The sequence below is a fragment of the Somniosus microcephalus genome, chromosome 8, assembly GCF_052327205.1.
Source record: "Somniosus microcephalus isolate GS21.2 chromosome 8, FLI_Smic_1.0, whole genome shotgun sequence".
Classification (NCBI taxonomy): domain Eukaryota; kingdom Metazoa; phylum Chordata; class Chondrichthyes; order Squaliformes; family Somniosidae; genus Somniosus; species Somniosus microcephalus.
This window is the reverse complement of record NC_140994.1, coordinates 80408045-80423856: the sequence shown is the minus strand read 5'-3', so window position 1 is coordinate 80423856 and position 15812 is coordinate 80408045. Positions and strand designations below refer to the sequence as shown.

The window sequence follows — 15812 nt, the reverse complement described above, 5'->3', positions numbered from 1 at the left end:
TTTTAAAAAATACTGCTGTTTAACCTACCAAACAGAATTAAATAATAGTTTTTTTCTTTTATGATTAAATGACTGAATCATTGAGGTCTAAGGGATGATTTGCCAATCTGACGCTTTGAAGAATCACCCCTTTTCTGAGTCACCCCAACTGAAGGGGATATATTACTTTTGAGTTTTTCTTTTGTTTCTACCTTTTCTAGTTATATTTATAGGGGACGGGCGAGTGGTGTTTGTGGGAGGGGGGTGGCGGCGAGGGATTCTCATCATTGCCTGGTTGCACACCAGTCTCTTTTGAAATGTCTTTTTTTAAGACCAGGAGGGATGAATACGAATGCACTCTTGGAAAGTTAGCGTAGGAAGAAGGACGAGTTGACTTTGGATACCAACAGCTCAGTTATGCAAACTCCAGCTCTCTGACTGTTAAATGCTGTTGACCTTTTTAAACAGCCGCAGTTTGTCTTGGTTGTGTTTGTTGACGTTCAAAGGACTGTTGTGATTGTTTTGACAACAGCTGTTGAAGTGTGTGTGGTGTGGATGTGAAAGACTGATCAAATATCTAGTCAGCTTCAAGTGATGTATGCTAGATTCATTAAATTGGCTTACTCAACTCATCTACTCTAGTCAGTGAAATTAATGTCATGAATATTAGATCCAGCTGATCAGTTTCACTGCCTGTTGTATGTATCTATATTCCCAGATCTTCTTTGCTCCTCTGCCCCATTTATTTTCTTACCTTCCAAGAAATAAGTGGCCTCTTTATTTCTCCTACCAAAATGAACCACCTCGCACTTCGCTATATTGGATTTAATTTGCCATTTATCCACCCACACTGCAAGCCTGTTTCTTTCTGTATTTCGATGCAGTCCTCCATGTTATTAGCTATACACCCCCCACCAATTTGGTATTACCTGCAAATTTCAACACCGTGCCTCCTATTTCTGAGTCCAAATCATTTACGTGTGTGGTGAACAACAGTGGTCCCAGCACAGATCCCTGCTGGACACTGCTTTCCACTTTCAGCCAGTCTGAGAAACTTCCCATAACTCCTGCCCCCTGTTTTGTACCCATCTTTCAATCCATTCTGCTTCTTGGCCCCTGGCTTCACGTGCCCTGACCTTTGTCTTGTGTTTTTTTTAAGGAGCTAATCAATGTGATAATGCTATCCCTACAGCATATCCACTACCTTCTACTATTCACTCCAAACAAAACTACATTGAAATGCCTTCCAGATTAGTCATATTATTAGTTTAACCATGACTGGAAACTTCTGAGAATTGCCATAATTGCACCCAATTCCACATTCTTACCCAACTTCACTAATGTACCAAAAAACTGTGGCATGACACTATTGTCTCCAACTCTAGATTATTGAAGGGTCCAACCCCTTCCTATCTGTGCAGCCTCCCCCAAACCTATCCTCCCTCCAAATTCTCTGTTCCTCTGATTCCAGCTTCTTGTACATTTAACCTCCCCCCACCCCTCCAGCCCACATTTGACGGCTGTGCCTTCAGTTCTCTTGAATTTAATCTCTTAACACCCCCCACCCTGGCCTCTCCTCCTAAAACCCACCTCTTTGATCACACGTTCTAACTCCGCATCTGTTTCCCTCGCACTTTGAAGAGCCTTGGGGTGTTTTTCTAAAGCTGTTATATAAATGCAAGTTGTATATTAAAAATAGCTTGCATTGTTAGTTAGGGACGTGTGAATGCAAAATGGCAGAGGTCCAAGGTAAGATATAAATAGCACCAGCGATAAATTAAGATGAAACTGCATTAAAATCCCCCTTTTCTCCTGGAGGAGTTAATTCCCTGCTCAGGAATAATTCCACGAACATCACATTCCCTTTACTACCGTACCTTAGTGATTGTTATTCATGAGCCTTGATGTTGAGTGATTAGACTATTTGACTATGCAGACAATTGGAAGTCAAGCCTAATTCTGTTCAACATCCAAAAGTAGGCATTTCCAGCTGGCAATCTTGGCCAGTTTTATTTCCCTCTGCCTCCATCTTGCCAAATTCAGAAAGGCTGAAGCTAACCTACTACCAGTCTGACTGAGGGATCTAATTCAGCACAGTGGTGATTGAACCTGTAGCCTTCCTGGTCAGTTTGGCTGAACTATTCACTGGATAAACCAGAGGAGCCTTAAAAAAAATGAAAATGAAGGAAACTTAAAGTAAATCCAAGTTTTTAAAAAGCCCTGTGCAGAGTGGAAAGTTCAAAATGTGAACCCCCACAAATGTTATCGACTAGAAGCATGTAACAGTGAAATTTTTACCAATTTAGCCTATAAGGAATTTTGGTTTAGTTTATATTATGTTAATAACATATGTTAACATGCAGGTACAGCAAACAATTAGGAAAGCAAATGGTATGTTGGCCTTTATTACAAGAGGATTTGAGTACAAGAGTAAAGACGTCTTACTGCAATTATATAGGGCCTTGGTGAGACCACACCTGGCGTATTGTATACAGTTTTGGTCTTACCTAAGGAAGGATATACTTACCATAGAGGGAGTGCAACAAAGGTTCACCAGACTGATTCCTGGGATGGGGGGATTGTCCTATGAGGAGAGATTGAGTAGACTAGGCCTATATTCTCTAGAGTTTAGAAGAATGAGAGGTGATCTCATTGAAACATACAAAATTCTTACATGGCTCGACAGAGTAGATGCAGGGAGGATGTTTCCCCTGGCTGGGAAGTCTAGAGCCAGGGGTCACAGTCTCAGAATATGGGGTTTGCCATTTAGGACTGAGATGAGGAGAAATTTCTTCACTGAGGGTGGTGAATCTTTGGAATTCTCTATCCCAGAGGGCTGTGAATGCTCAGTCGTTGAGTATATTCAAGATAGAGATCGATAGATTTTTGGATATTAAGTTGAGGTAGAAGATCAGCAGTGATCTTATTGAATGGTGGAGCAGGCTCGAGGGGCCTAATGGCCTACTCCTGCTCTTATTTCTTATGTTCTATGAAGTTAGAATCAGTCCACAAAGGGTTAACTCCCAGAGAGGAGCAAGCTATGTGGGACAATAACAAAGTACTGCAGATGCTGAAAATCTGAAATAACAACAGAAAATGCTGGAAACACTCAGCAGGCCAGGCAGTATCGGTGGACAGAAACAGTTAACTTTTCAGGTCTGGGACCCTTCATCAGAACTGGAAAAGGCTAGAGATGTAACAGATTTTAAGCAGGTGCAGAGGCAGGGAAAAGGGTTGGGGAGGAAGGAATATTCTGTGCTGGGGTAGGAGGCAGGAGAGATAAAATGTTGCAAATGGGGATGGCAAAATCATAAACAACCTGAAAAATAGGGGCAGGGGTTATAGTCTGAAGCTATGTGGGATGTCGCTTCGGACAAATTAGGTGGCATGCCATATGAATTAGAATCCTCCGGCACCACACCTGCAGCCAGAGAGGATTGGAAAATGATAGTCAGAGCATTCGTTATTTCCTCCCTTGCTTCTCTTAAGTGTCATCAAAGAAAAACCTAACAAGGTGCCCACTTTTTAGAAGGGTATAACTAATAGCAACTAAATCACAAAAAACCAAGGACATTTATTAAATTAAATAATATTGCCACTAATGTTCAATATACAGGTAGACTATCCTTTATCCGAAAACCTCGGGACCAGCTGTGTTTCGGTTTTCGGAAAATTTCGGATTTCAGAAGGTATTTTATAAGACTGGGAAATTTGTCGGGGGTGGGGGTCGCGGGGGTTGGGGTCGTGCGCACGACTTACGCTGAACGAAAACACTTTCGGTTTTCAGAGGATTTCGGTTTTCGGAAGTGCGGATAAAGGATACACTATCCCTTATCTGAAAGGGTGGGGGTCGGGGGGGAGAAAAGAATATCGGACAGGCCGCTGCAGCTATCGGACGGGCCGCTGTATTGTTGGGTTCACTCTCCCGGTATACCTCCTTCACACTGCCCGGCTCGGCCTGCAATCTCCTACCCAGGAGGGAACTCAGTGACCCTCTGCCCTGCTCAGCGTAAGTCGTGCGCCACTCTGGTCATGTCGTGCGCACGACTTACGCTGAACGAAAAAACCTTCGATTTTTAGAGGGTTTCAGTTTTCGGAAGTTTGGATAAAGGGTAGTCTACCTGTACCGTTGTTTAAAAAGGGAGAAAGGGATAGACCGAATAATTACAGACCGGTCAGTCTAACCTCGGAAAAATTCTGAGGGACAGTATTAATCGTCATTTAGAAAGGCACAGATTAATCGAGGACAGTCGGCATGGATTTGTTAAGGGAAGGTCGTGTCTGACTAACTTGATTGAATGTTTTGAAGATGTAACCAGGAGGATCGATGAGGGTAGCACGCTTGATGTAATCTACATGGATTTTAGCCAGGCTTTTGATAAGGTCCCACATGGCAGACTGGTCAGAAAAGTAAAAGCCCATGAGATCCAAGGGAAAGTGTCAAGTTGGATTCAAAATTGGCTCAGTGGCAGTAAGCAAAGGGTAATGGTCGACGGGTGTTTTTGTGACTCGAAGGCTGTTTCCAGTGGGGTTCCACAGGACTCTACTCGGTCCCTTGCTTTTTGTGGTATATATCAATGATTTAGACTTCAGTGTCGGGGCATGATTAAGAAGTTTGCAGATGATACGAAAATTGGCCATGTGGTTGATGGTGAGGAAGAAAGCTGTAGACTGCAGGAAGATACCAATGGACTGGTCAGGTGGGTAGAAAAGTGGCAAATGGAATTCAATCCGGAGAAGTGTGAAGTAATGCATTTGGGGAGGGCCAACAAAACAGGGGAATACACAATGGCCCAGAAATTTGGGTCGGAGGCTTCCCACGGGTGCAAGCCCCCGACCTGCACTTACCTTGCGCGCCGGCCGTTGAGCTGTGGGCCCGCGTGGAATTCTGATCCGGGGCCTGGTCCGGTTGCCGGCGCGCAGTGCTTTCGTATCCCAGGGGCGCAGTTCGATGTGTCCCCTGGGATCACGTGGGCTATGGGGAGCCAATCGGAGCAGGGAATGCTCCATTCAAAAGTCTGACAGGAAGTGCTGTCAAACTTAGAAATACTACGGGCCCCTTCTTACAAAACATCACTAAATCTTCAAATAAATTTTTTAAAAATCACTTTTTAAATAAACTAAATTGCATGAAATAACTTAAACAATTTAAATTTTTGAAAAAAAGTTTTATTTTCTAACGGGGCTAAAAATAAACTTACCTTTCTTTAAAGTATTTAAAAATAATAAACCTGTGGAAAAATTGTTTTAATTTTAATTAATTCACCACTTACCTTGTAAAAAGCAGGCCTTATGCCTGCTTTTTACATCTCTAACTTCTGCAGGCTTACCTTCCCGGGAAAAGCTGTTTAAAAAAAACCGAAGTTTGATGCGCACGCGCAGCCTCCCCCGCGCACGCGTTCGACCTCTGAACCCCTGCTTTCAGGGGAACGGAAGTGTCGGTTTCCCGTGCATGCAGGAAACCGGCACTTCCATTGGGCTTACGGGTGAGTACCCCATGCGTACTCACCCGTGGAGACCCGAATTTCTGGGCCATTAAATGGTAGGATACTGAGAAGTGTAGAGGAACAGAGACCTTGGAGTGCATGCCCACAGATCCCTGAAGGTAGCAGGACAAATAGATAAGGTGGTTAAGAAGACATATGGGATACTTGCCTTTATTAGCCGAGGCATAGAATACAAGAGCAGGGAGGTTATGCTTGAACTGTACAAAACACTAGTTAGGCCATAGCTAGAGTACTGCATACAGTTCTGGTCACATTACAGGAAGGATGTGACTGCACTAGAGAGGGGACAGAGGTGATTTACCAGGATGTTGCCTGGACTGGAGAATTTTAGCTATGAGGAAAGATTGGATAGGCTGGGGTTGTTTTCTTTGGAACAGAGGAGGCTGAGGGGAGACCTAATTGAGGTGTATAAAATTGAGAGTGGATAGAAAGGACCTATTTCCCTTAGCAGAGAGGTCAATAACCAGGGTCATTGATTGAAAGTAATTGGTAGAAGGATTAGAGGGGAGTTAGAGAACTTTTTTCACCCAGAGGGTGGTGGGGGTCTGGAACTCACTGCCTGAAAGGGTGGTAGAGGCAGAAATCCTCATCACATTTAAAAAGTACTCGATATGCACTAGAAGTGCCATAGCCTACAGGGCTACGGACCAAGTGCTGGAAAGTGGGATTAGGCTGGATAGCTCTTTGTCGGCCGGCACGGACACAATGGGCTGAATGGCCTCCTTCTGTGCTGTAAGTTTCTATGATTCTACGACTCCATATGGGTTTGATAAGAAAAGGCACATTGCCCGATTTACTATGCGTAGTACCATGGGAGATCCACTAGTATATCAATATTTGTTTGTAAGAATCCTGGCCAATAGTGGTTGTGGGAATCTATTCAATGCAGGAGGAGTATTTGCATTTCTTTTTGTTTTTTGAATGCCAGGTGAAATACTGCATGGCAGATTTGCATTGAGGAAACTCATTTGTAAAGGTTAATAAATGCATAGTCTGGGAGAGTTGTATTGTTAGTGTATGTTATTACCATCTTATTACTTCAGTTATGCACATCAATTTTCAGCAGAATAGGCTGACCCAATCCAAAGACCAAGCTCCAACACCACCTCCTATCTCCGCCTGGACCATGACCCCACTAGCAAACATCAAGCCATTGTTTCCAAGTGTGTCACTGATCTCATCTCCTCTGGGGATCTTCCCCCATGGCCGCCAACCTCATAGTCCCCCAACCCCGCACAGCCCGCTTCTATCTCCTTCCCAAGATCCACAAACAGGACTGCCCTGGTAGACCCATTGTTCGCGGCCTGTTCTTGCCCCACAGAACTTATCTCTTCCTATCTCAACTCTTTTCTCCCCTTGTCCAGTCTCTTCCCACCTACATTCGCGACTCTTCCGACGCCCTCCGTCACTTTAACAGTTTCCAGTTTCCTGGCCCCAACTGTCTCCTTTTCACTGGACGTCCAATCCCTCTACACCTCCATCCCCCACCAGGACGGCCTTCGGGCGCTCCGTTTCTTCCTTGAACAAAGGCTCAACCAGTCCCCATCCACCACCACCCACCTCCGCCTGGCTGAACTTGTTCTCGCATTGAACAACTTCTCCTTTGACTCCACTCACTTCCTTCAAATTAAAGATTTTGCTATGGGAACTCGCATGGGCCCCAGCTATGCCTGCCTGTTCATGGGATATGTGGAACATTCTTTGTTCCGGTCCTACTTGGGTCCCCTCCCTCACCTCTTTTTCCGGTACATCGATGACTGTATTGGTGTTGTTTCCTGCTCTCGCCCTGAACTAGATAAGTTCATTCACTTTACTTCCAATTTCCACCCTTCCCTCACCTTCACATGGTCCATCTCCGACTCTTCCCTTCCCTTCCTTGACTTCTCCGTCTCCATTTCTGGCGATCAGCTTTCGACTAATATCCACTACAAGCCCACCGACTCCCACAGCTACCTGGACTACACTTCTTCCCACCCCGCTTCCTGTAAGGACTCTATTCCATTCTCCCAGTTTCTCCATCTCCGCCGCGTCTGTTCTGACGATGCCACCTTCCATACCAGTGCTTCCGACATGTCTTCCTTTTTCCTCAACCGAGGATTCCCCTCTACTGTGGTTGACACGGCCCTTGACTGTGTCTGTTCTATTTCCCGCACTTCTGCTCTCACCCCTTCCCCTCCCTCCCAGAACCACGATAGAGTTCCCCTTGTCCTCACCTTTCACCCCACCAGCCTCCACATTCAACGGATCATTTTCCGCCACCTTCAACGTGATCCCACCACCAAACACATCTTTCTCTCACCTCCCCTTTCAGCATTCCGAAGGGACCGCTCCCTCCGCGACGCCCTGGTCCACTCCTCAATCACCCCCAACAGCCCTTCTCCTTCACCTGGCACCTTCCCGTGCAAGCGCAGAGATGCAACACATGTCCTTCTACCTCCTCCCTTCCCACTGTCCGGGGCCCCAAACACCCCTTCCAGGTGAAACAGCGATTTACTTGTTGTACTTGCAATTTAATATACTGTATTCGCTGCTCACGATGCGGTCTCCTCTACATTGGGGAGACCAAACGCAGATTGGGCGACTGCTTTGCGGAACACCTCCGTTCAGTCCGTAAGGGTGACCCTGAGCTTCCGGTCGCCTGTCACTTTAATTCTCCACTTCACTCCCACTCTGATCTCTCTGTCCTCGGCCTAATACATTGTTCTAATGAAGCTCAACGTAAGCTCGAGGAACAGCACCTCATCTTTCGATTGGGCACTTTGCAGCCTGCCGGACTCAACATTGAGTTCAACAATTTCAGATAATAATCCCTGCCCCTATTTTTCATGCAGTATGATTTTGCCATTCCCATTTACAACATTTTCACAGCATGTTCTTTCAATTCCTTCCTCCCCTCCTAAACCCCTCCCCCCCCCCCCCGTCTCTGCACCTGCTTAAAATATCTGTTACATTTCCAGCTTTTCCCAGTTCTGGTGAAGGGTCCCAGACCTGAAACATTAACCCTGTTTCTCTCTCCACGGATGCTGCCTGGCCTGCTGAGTATTTCCAGCATTTTCTGTTGTTGTTTCAGATTTCCAGCATCCGCAGTATTTTGCTATTATATTCTTTTAAGAACAGTAAGCTTTGTACGCTTTCAGCAATATTACCACCACCTTTCTCCAATGTCACTAATCGAAACTGTGACCAAAGCAGGTTTTGAGGGAAATCATTTCCCTGATGGCCAATACTTTACAAATTGCAAAGTTATTTCTGCTGTTGATGCTGCCTCTGGCATTGTCCTTTGCTGCCGCACCTTGCCCCAGGTTTATTTTCAGACGAAGCTCCTCAAACTTCACCTGACGAGCGCTCCAAAAGCTTGTGATTTCAAATAAAGCTGTTGGACGATAACCTGGTGTTGTGTGATTTCTTACATTTGTCCACCCCAGTTCGTTATAAGAGACAACAGATTTTTAGAGAGCACTTGAAGAAGCTTCTCTCTTGTGACATTTGTGACTTCATTCGAAGCTCTTGCAATTACTGCCTTGTGATTATTCCTGAGTATTCTCCCTAACCAAAATTTGTAGTGGATGTAGAAAGTTTACTGCAGCTTCTTTGGAATTCCAATAATCTGAAGGTTTTTATTGCCTTTCTATGAGCTTCATATTTTTATTGTGTAGCCCTGGTGTTACAAGAATGACAGCTGCCCGAAGTAAGAGGTTTTCAGTATAAAACTAGATTGCATCTCCTGTACCTGTACAGTAATCGAGTATTGTTGCTCTCTGGGACTCATGTTTGCACAGAGAGGTTTAAGCCAGCACCAATTTTATTTTTAACAATCAGGGCTAATGGATGCATTCTTGGGCTGCTCTCTCCCCACAAAAAAAGCAGTCAATGCCCCTCTGCAGTCTGATGTTTTGACTCTCGCTAGTAGCTTGATAAAGTGTAGTTGTATAATAAAGTGCCATTGGACTGAGTGGGCTGTTCAGGATATTGCATCTAAATAGTTGATTTAGTGAGACCCATAGCTCAAACATTTGTAATGAGGTGGAAAGGTTTTACAGCATCAACAATGAACTCATAAAATGTACTCTTGTATTTTATGGATCCGGTTGCAAAGTAGCTTTGTATGAGGCAGTGAAACAGGTTTATATCCTGAGTACAAGTCATACTCCTGTATCAATGGCGAGTCCAAACTTCAGCGAAAAGTGAGACTGTGGAATTGAAGATTTGACTGTTTTAAGAAATGTTTGTGCTGAATGTGCGCATGTATGGTTGGTAATGTGCTGGTTCCATTAATGTTGCTACTGTGACTGGGCTAGAAAATTGTTTTAAAACCTATTTGCTGCTCTAAAAAGTGACTGACATTTCTGTCTGCCTTTGAATAATTGAAGCAATCCTATTTCACCGAACCAGGAGTACAGCTTGTACTCATTGACTGGATCCACCATGGTAAGAGGGTCCCTTCCCATGCCTCCAGTAACGAGCACGGACTTCCCTTGAGTTGGGAGCACAACTAAAAAATTTTTTTTCGAATTGCTGCAAAATCATATTTTTTGGTGAGCCTTATAATGATTCCTGACCAATTAGATAATTGAAGTGAGGTTTATAGATTTTCCATGTTCTGTTTGCTGCAGATGTGTTGGGTATGAGGAAGTGACATCTGTAGATCGTAAAGAGTGGTAGAAATTTGGAACTCTCTTCCGCAAATGGCAGTTGATGTTGGATCAATTGTTAATTTTTACGCTGAGTTTGATAAATTTTTGTTAACCAAAGGTATTTTGAGGGATATGGGGCAGCGATGGGTATATGGAGTTAGTTCACAGACCAGCCATGATCTCATTGAATGGCGGAATAGGCTCGAGGGGCTAAATGGCCTACTCCTGTTCCTATGTAAAACAAAATAACGGATCCCAGCAGTAAATGGTTCTTTGCAGTCATTCCTTTCCTGTCAGTCACCCCAGTTGATGGGGATGTTCCAGGGAGTAATTTACCCCCTCTACTTTTGCGTTGTTTTGTCTTGCCTGGTTATACTTTTCTAGATTTATGTTTTGGCGGGGAGGGGGCTTGTCAGTATTTCCTGGTTATGCAGTTCTCTTTTTACTTTTTAAAATCAGGCAAAATGCATTCTTACAAAGCTACAGCAGAAGAGAGTGTTGCCTTTGAGTGCCAGCATTACCAGCTCTGTCTTGGAAGATCCCATTCTCTTGTGTGTGGTCACATATTTGTTGTTCACTAATGTCCTTTAGGGAAGGAGATATGCCGCCCTTACCTGGTCTGACCTATGTGACTCTAGACCCACAGCAATGTGGTTGACTCTTAACTACCCTCTGAAATGGTCTAGCAAGCTACTCAGTTGTATCAAACCGCTAGGAAAAACAATAAGAAAACCGGATGGACCGCCCAGCATCGACCTAAGCACCGGACTCTGACACGGCAAAGGCACACCCAGCCCAGTCAACCCTGCAAAGTCCTCCTCGTTAACATCTGGGAACTTGTGCCAAAATTGGGAGTGCTGTCCCACAGACTAGTCGAGCAATAGCCTGACCTAGTCATATTCACAGAATCTTGCCTTTCAGCCATCGTCCCAGACTCTTCCATCACTATCCCTGGGTATGTCCTATCCCACCAGCAGGACAGACCTGCCAGAGGTGGCAGTATAGTGGTATACAATAGGGAAGGAGTGGCCCTGGGAGTCCTCAACATTGACTCTGGACCCCACGAAGTCTCACGGCATCAGGTCAAACATGGGAAAGGAAACCTCCTGCTGATTACCACCTACCGCCCTCGCTCAGCTGATGAATCAGTACTCCTCCATTTTGAACACTGCATGGAAGAAGCAAGGGCACAGAATGTACTCTGAGTGGGGGCTTCAATGTCCATCACCAAGAGTGACTCGGTAGCACCACTGCTGGTTGAGTCCTGAAGGACGTAACTGCCAGACTGGGCCTGTGGCAGATGGTGAGAGAACCAACACGAGGGAAAAGTTTACTTGACCTCGTCCTCACCAATCTACCTGTCGCAGATGCATCAGTCCACAACAGTATTGGTAAGAGTGACCACTGCACAGTGCTTGTGACGGTGCAGTCCCGTCTTCACACTGAGGACACCCTCCATCTTTTTGTGCACCACCGTGCTAAATGGGAGAGATTCACAACCGATCTAGCAGCTGAAAACTGGGCATCCATGAGGCGCTGTGGGCCATCAGCAGCAGCAGAATTGTATTCCAGCACAATCTGTAGTGTTTGATCTTTGGAGTGCCCCCTGTTGAAGTGTGTGTATGTGCAGTGCGGGTTGGTTTTGAAACCTTGAACATGTCTAGTCAGAAATACAGGAAACTTTCTAATATCCGGCACTGACGGGACCGTACCATCAAAAGTGCCGGACATACCAGCATAATGTTGAAACATACGGAACTGAAAAGCTCCGTGTGAATCAACAAACCCTGTTGCTTAGCAACAGTTTCAAAACAGTCGGCTGCAGCTGCAAGCGTCTCTAGCTGAAGCTGTTGCTATAGCTGCAGACCTTGCAGTGCCTGACTGGGGAAAAAAAAAGCAACAAGAACTAAAAAAACTTATAGAAAACGGCTCCTGATTTTTGCCGTTAGATTGAGTATTCCAGACATATAACCTCCGGATAACCAAAGCTTCCTGTATAGTGATGTATCCTAACTGCATTAAATTGGCTTAACCAGCTCACATACTCCACAGCACGTGCATTTTAGAGGGTCGATTTCATTGCATGTTTCTCAGCAATAGTTAGAATTTTGTGTTCCTAAAGAATAGTTTCTCGGGCATTTTTTAAACTTTACTGTAATCGACCCCCTGTAAATATTGGCATTCCTAGGGACCACTTATCCTAATTTTCAAAAGACACTGCCAACTACACAAAGGAAAGCATGGCTTTCATTGCAGAAAATATTTATTACAGCAATAGATGTAACATGCTAGTAAGTCAACAAATACAGTAAAAGAACATAGTCCACTGAATTATCGAGATATTCTAGTGTCAAGTGTGCTCTATCGCCTGTGTTAAGCTGGACATGCTCACCACTTGGCAGAGCTCTCTCTATGGAATAGGAAAATGTAGTTATAGATGCAATATTATTGAATAAATTGCAGCTAACTTCTACTTTGTGCTACTGTTTGCTTTCTCTGGAACATTTCCCTACTTGCCTCTCCTCATCGTGTCTGCCTCTCAGCTGGCGGTTTGCTTCCTACCTTCCAGGCTGCATTGTAGCATGCACTGACAGTCTCTCCTCGCCAGCATTGTAGCATGCATTGACAGTCTCTCTCCTCGCCAGCATTGTAGCATGCGCTGACAGTCTCTCCTCGCCAGCATTGTAGCATGCACTGACACACTCTCCTCGCCAGCATTGTAGCATGCACTGACAGTCTCTCCTCGCCAGCTACGTGTACTTCTTCCAAATGGAACAAAGGGGATGGAATTTGGAAAGGGGGTGGGTGGAAGAAAGAGCGAATGAGATGAAAGGAAGATCTAAATTAAAATTAAAATAGAAATAAAAAGCAGCTAAGGGGGCAGAAAAAGAACTTGTATTTATATAATGCTTTTCACTCAAAGCACTTTGGGAGTATATTCACTGTTAGTATGGCAATGTAGGGCCAATTTGCAGATAGCCAAGTCCCACAATCAGCAATGAGAATAAATGACCAGCTAATTTGTTTTGATATTGCTTGAGGGATCAAGGTTGCCCAGGACACCGGGCACACGCCCAGGACACCGGGCACATGCCCATGGTCCTGTCTGAATAGTGCTACGGGAGATTTTACATACATTTGAACATGTAGATAGGACCGCAATTTAATGTCTATCCGAAAGATGGCACCTCTGATAATGCAGCACAAAATTGCACTGAAAATGAGAGTGAAGTGGACATTACATTTACAAAATCGTTTCTCCAAATTTTACAAGCTGTATGGAGTCACGGTTGTGTATTTTGTACATAATCTACAATCCTTTGAACATAATGGACGAAAAATGATCAGAATTTGATTCTCATTTGTGTAACAATTTTGTGTGCTCACATTGGTGGTTGATGTCAGCGCAGTTGGAAATCTATGAATCTGCATTATGTGTAGCCTTTGAATAAACAACAAATTCAACTTTTGTTTCCAGGAGCTTAATTACGTGTTGCAAAATTAGCATTGTGCTGTGTACTGTACCAGAAGCATCTTGGAAAGCTATTCCAGCCAGCCTGGAAATAAATCTTTCGTGTCACTGGCATTATGGTGCAGATGGGAGTTGTCTTCTGAAGCACAGTATGATGCCATATTAGTCTTAGTTGAGAAAGATGGGAGCTGGGTTCATTTTCTCTGACGCAAATTTTGCTTAGAAAATTTAAAGTATGGAATGAGAGTGGTCATTCAGCTCATCAGTCCCATTCTACTTTCAGGCATGTAAATGTTGCCCCATTATGGATTCATATGTAACCTGCTCATTCTCTGTTCCTAATATATAGTTTTTTGATTGAGAATAAAGGACAGTAGGAAAATAGTGGCTGTGGGAATACAATAAATGCAGTATTAAACACTTGTATTTGTTTGTTTTTGAAATTAAGTGAAATATTAAGTGACTTTTATTGAGGAAACTAATTTGGAAGAGGGTCCACAGTGCTCGAGAGTTGTATTGTTAGCAAATCGGCCTTTCTAATCCAAGGAGAGTGTTAGATATTAATCTTGGTTGCACTCTCACCTCTGAGTTAGGATGTTGAGTGTTCAAGTCCCCCTCCAGAGACTTGAAAACCTAATCTAGGCTGAAGTTCCAGTGCAGTACAGAGGGAGTGCTGCAGATGCTGTCTTTTGGATGAGACGTAAAGATCCCAAGACACACTTTCACAGAATCCACAGTGCAGATAGAGGCCATTTCGGCCCATCGAGCCTGCACCGACACATATCCCACCCTATCCCCGTAACCCCACTTATTTAATCCCCTAACACTAAGGGTCAATTTATCATAGCCAAATCAACCTAACCCGCACATCTTTGGACTGTGGGAGGAAACCGGAGCACCCGGAGGAAACCCACGCAAACACGGGGAGAATGTGCAAACTCCACACAGACAGTCGCCCGAGGCCAGATTTGAACCCAGGTCCCTGGCACTGTGAGGCAACAGTGCTAACCACTATGCCACCGTGCCCCCTATTTGAAGAGGAGTTCTTGGTGTCCTGGCCAACATTTATCCCTCCGCCAACAACACCAAGAAAGCAAATTCTGTGGTCATATGTGCAGTGTTTCCTACATTACAACAGTGACCAGACTTCAGATGTACTTCATTGGCTGTGAAAAGCTTTCAGACATGCTGAGGTTATGAAAGGTGCTATATAAATCCACGTTGGGTTTCCATCCTCTGTTCAGGTTGGGTATGTAAGAAAAGGAACATGTGTGAGCGAGATTTGGACACAGAAGAGGAGTCAGGGAAGTGCAGACTTATATATAGAGAGAGCACCAAAGGTAGAGTGCACGTTCAGCAAGATGGTTTACTCCTGCCTGAAAATTGTTACTGTTCAAAAGAAAAAGGGAGGCAATTGAATGGCACAATTCTGGCAATACATTGGGTATATTTAATGTACATATTTAAAAATGTAGATACTTATTAAAAATGTCAAAGCATATTTGAGCAACATTATAATTTTTTTATTAGCTTTTAAATGATCCTTAAAATACTGCTACATATTTTAGTTCTGTTTGGTTTGCTATGATTTGTTCATTAGAAGTGCATACATTGGAGCTAAGCGATTACACTTAACTCGAGGATAATTAGATTTTTACACACTTGGTTTCACTTCATTTAAAATAGAACTTGGAGCTTTGACACCGAGTGTGATTTACACTGTCATCACTTCATTGTTTGAAGCAATAGTTCAGCTTTACTTCTGGTTCATCATTAGCTTGCCATCATTCAGGAACCAATGCTGCTATTGGTCAGATGACACGAGTGCTAGCACAGCATTGAGTTCACTTCACAGCTTATTGGCCATTTACCATCCGAGCGGTTTCTGATTTTCAAGCTTTAGGTTTTATTGTTGAGCTTGACTAAGTTTACTTATTGATCAAATGGTAGGCTGCTTGACCTTTTTAATTCAGTCACATACATATTGCCCTTAATCAAATTTTTCTTCCCCAGCCCAGTGCTAGACAGTGTGCTGCTCCTCTGCAGATCCAGGAATGGGATTATTTCATGCCCTGCGCCATTGACATGGCCTTGGAGCACCCCGGCACCTAGCAGCGGGATGTTTCAGAGCAGCTGAAGACCTCGAGGCCTACAGCTGCGTGTCGGGCCTCTGAAATCAGGGCCTTCCAATTGCTGAAGAGTTTGGCAACCAAAAGACCC

The 15812-nt window shown here is 44.2% G+C and overlaps 1 protein-coding gene across 2 annotated transcripts in view; it reads left to right on the top strand.

Moving 5' to 3' along the window:
- ccdc6b (coiled-coil domain containing 6b) overlaps positions 1 to 15812 on the top strand; it is a 74073-nt gene that overhangs the window by 28289 nt on the left and 29972 nt on the right. The window lies entirely within an intron of this gene.